The sequence below is a fragment of the Rattus norvegicus genome, chromosome 1 (genome assembly GCF_036323735.1).
Source record: "Rattus norvegicus strain BN/NHsdMcwi chromosome 1, GRCr8, whole genome shotgun sequence".
NCBI lineage: Eukaryota > Metazoa > Chordata > Mammalia > Rodentia > Muridae > Rattus > Rattus norvegicus.
Window position 1 is genome coordinate 61648097 of NC_086019.1, and position 4057 is coordinate 61652153.

At 44.8% G+C, this 4057-nt stretch overlaps 1 pseudogene; it reads right to left on the reverse strand.

Moving 5' to 3' along the window:
* Positions 1-1881: 1881 nt before the first annotated feature.
* Positions 1882-3548, reverse strand: LOC134484871 (sperm motility kinase Y-like; annotated as a pseudogene).
* Between the last annotated feature and the right edge of the window lie 509 nt (positions 3549-4057).

The window sequence follows — 4057 nt, forward strand, 5'->3', positions numbered from 1 at the left end:
GGTTTATTTACTGGACAAGACTTTGAGAATGTTAGTGACACATTGTATGCCCTTGGCTGGCCTTCACTCTAATAGCCCTGAGTGACCATTCCAGCCTGCACCCAGGGATTCAGATCAGCATTGGCCAGATCAGGCTCTTTGCTACCTGTTCCTATAGCTCACCTCCACTGTAGTTCATGTGTCCTGGCTGCTGCAGCTGCTCCAGAACCTACCAGATGTCTTCCCACAGAATCCTGTAGTCCCTGTGGGCTCATCCACAGACATCTCACACTCTCCCTGCTGGGAGTTAGGCTGGATGCCTGCTGTGTGGGAGCTGCCTTGCCTTGTGGAGCAGAGTCAGAAGCAGTGGAGGAGATGTTGTCTGCTGCTCTTAATGTCCTCAGTGTCCAGGGCTTGCCTGTGGTGTGGTTGTGGTCCAACTCCAGTTAATCACTGATATAAGTTCATCCCATAGAAGCTGCGTACCCCATGAGGCACAGGGAGGACCATAACTGAGGGGGAACCATGCAATCCAGGACCCTGTTGGGATCAGGGAATATTTCAGGTCCCCTCTCACGCAGGATGCAAGGCTAGGAGCTCTGTGTGCCCTGACACAGGTGCATGGGACCGTGACTCCCATGAAATGCTCCTTCATACCTATTACATCATCAGCTTTGAGAAGGTCTTCCTCAGTAAGAACATTCCACACTGCTTGCCTCTGCCATCTTGCTCTCTTTTCCCGGGCTGCATGCCCTTAGGAACATTGACATGTCTTCTATGAAAATTAATATTCTGTTAAATCATTTTGATATGTTCTCAGCATGATATCTGTGTCCAGAAGTAGTCATCAGCAATTCTCACGGGGACAGGGAATCAAAATATTCCCCCTGCTCTTCGTCCTCCTCTTTCTCCTCCTCTTCCTTCTCTTCCTCCTCCTCCTCTTCTTTCTCCTCCTCTCTTCATCTTCCTCCTCCTCCTCCTCCTACCCTCCTCGTTCTCCTCCTCCTGCTGCTGCTGTGCCTATTGCTGCTTCTGCTATTGTTGCTACTCCTGTTGCTGCTGTAGTTTCTGCTGGTGTCTTTTCCATTGCCATGTGTCTGAAATCACCTACTGTTTATACTGAGGACATGAAAGAATTTCCAGATGACACTGTGAAATAGACAAGACAATTTATTCCAAGCAAAAAAGACAGTGAGGTAGAATTCTTAGCTTACCATTTGGGGCTTTGATTTGCCTTACTATATTATAACTTCTTTTTTCTACTTCTCAGTTGAGGTCTTTGAAAGAAACCATTTAGAACTACAACCTATAAAATTCAATAGATCACTAGGTCTTAGGAACAAAAAAAACCAGTATGCAAAATAATATGCATGCATGCAGGATTGTAACCATCAACTATAACCCACAAACTAGGTTGTTGATACTTATTCAATGACAAACCTTGTTAATTAGTTTTGAGGCTTAATGGAATGGGATGTTACATTTGAAAACATACGACTCTGTTCTGCAGCACTTGTGATTGATGACCACATGTGAAAAGATCAGTAGCCCCTGGAGGAGTCCATGAGCCCATGACCCTCTTGTCCTCACCCTGTGGGAGCTATTGGCCTAAGGGGGAGCTGGAGTCCATCTGAAGGGATGGGCCAACTAGAAAACTCTGTAGAGTGTGGAACTCATCAATCCTATTGGGTCCCTGCTGGGAAGAGGAGAAATCAAGAAGAGGGAGAAAGCTTGGTGTTGGGGAAACCTCATAAAGAACTTAGAGCAGATACAAGGTAAGAATTGTGGGGAAAATGGAAACCAGAGACAGAGGAAGGACCAGCATAGAGCAAACTGAAAAGGACAAAGCACAAAGGTACCTGGGCTATGCCTGCTGCTTGTTCTCTGGATTCTCCCTGTGGCTCATTTCTGGGGGGAGATTCTGTTCTGCCCCAGGCGAGGTTTCTTTCTCCTTGGCATGCAGCAACACAGCTTTATCAGGGCATTTGCTATATTCCTGGTCCACCCCTTAAAACCTCTGTGCCGGACCCTGCTGGGGATGGGCTTATCCTCAAATGGGGCTGTGTGGGAGAGTGGGTTGTCTTCTTTGATTTCCTTATTGCTACTCTTCTCAGTGAAGATGCTTGTTGTTTGAATGCATGGGACACTCACGGCACATTTGTGATAGTGGTCCTGTGTAGGTGTCATCGGTAGAGGCCTGAGACGACCAGCCACAGTGGATCTTTTGCCTCCTTTTGGATGAGCATTCTGGCCATAGTGAGATACGTGACCATGGGAGGGTGACACCCGCAAGGTGCCAAGGACTGGCAGGCTTCAACTCCTCTTTGGTTCTAATCTAAAAGCAGCAGCAGGATCAAGGCTAGGGAATGGTGCTCCAACGGGACTCACTTGCTGTGCCTGGGCTGTGCAGCCATCCCCCTGGAGAGCCTGCTTTTGTAGAAAGAAATAAGTTGCCATTTCCTCATTATATTTTCTTTGTTTTAAAGAGTGTTTTACTACAGAGGCTTGGAATCCAATGCTTTTCATGGCATCCAAAATGGCCAGGTCTGGTGTGAGGGGAAGCATTTCTTCATAGGGACCTATCAATCCGTTCCAGTGTTCTTTGAACCAAGGGTGTTTCATCGCCTTTCTTGCTGTTGGTCTAAAGTTGGGATTTACCCTCAGTAATTTACTAAGGAGGTCCTCCAGTTCTTTTGAAACCCCACAGGGAGCAGGATATACCCCTGCCACTACTTGTCTTTGCAGTTCTTGGATGATCACTGAATCAAATGGGAGCTTTCCCACTACCATACAGTACAAGACCACTCCTATAATCCACATATCATCCTTCGGCCCGTCATACCGATGGCCAAGGAGAAGTTCAGGGGAACCAAAGGAGTAAGTGCTGCAGTGGTGGTTTAGCATTTTTCCAGGTTGAAATTGGGTGCTAAGCCCAAAGTCGATGACTTTGACCTTTTTGTTTTTATCAATCATTATATTGTCCAGTTTGAGGTCTCGGTGAACAATCCCCTTTCCATGGCAGTAGCTCACTGCTGACAATATCTGTTCAAATATTTGCCGGGCCTCATCCTCCTCTATGTGCCCTGACTCTCTGATGTACTGGTAGAGTTCTTGGCCTTCCACCAGCTCCATTATGAGGTATATTCTCGTTTCCTTTTCAATAACTTGTATGAGAGACACTATGTTGGGGTGGTTGTTCTTTCTCATTATGTTTGCTTCCATCATGGCTGGCTGGAACCACTGCTTGTCCTTTCGCAGAACTTTGACAGCCACCGGGGTTCCTGTGAGCCGGTGGTGGGCCAGGAGGACTTTGGCGTTGCCCCCTTGCCCAATTGTCCCCAATACTTGGTATTGGGAATGGAAGTTGCCCTCCTCAGAGATACTGGGCTCGGGTGTAGGGGTTGGTAACTCCTCCTCAGTCTCTGTAGGCATTTTATCAGTACTAATGCTACCTAAAAATAACAAAAATGGAATCAAATAATGAAAAAGATGGAGCAATATAGGAGCTAAAATTACACTTGTGGTACCTAAAAGAAACAAACAAAAGAAAAAGAAAAAAAAAACAAACAAAGACAAAGTAAAAACTAGACTAGAAAAATAGAGCAAAATTATGAAAAAGTTAAGGGGAAAATATGAAGAGTCATAAGTAAAAGCCACCCAAATAACCAACCCCAAAAGAGAAAGCCAAGAGCACACACATACTAAATGCAATGATGAAAATAAAAATCGTCATACTTCAATAGGATTTGGCGGCCAAAGATGGTCAATACTATGAATAGATGTTCATTGAAGAAAAAAAAAAAACAGATGAAAGAAACGAGAGGAGAAAGAATTAGTATAAGACAAAACAAACAAATATAAAAAGCCAACACTTAAGGGAAAACTCCATTGAATTTCAGGACCTAGTGATCCACAAAAATCCACAACTCTCCAGAGCAAAATACTGAAAATTAAAATTAACCAACCACAAGGAATAAGGCAGTTAAATATCAGTGAACAGTAAACCTTAAACAAAGGCTGAAGAGGCAAAGTGTCACAAAGGGCAAATTTGTATCAAGTCTAAGCCAATGATTGCTTG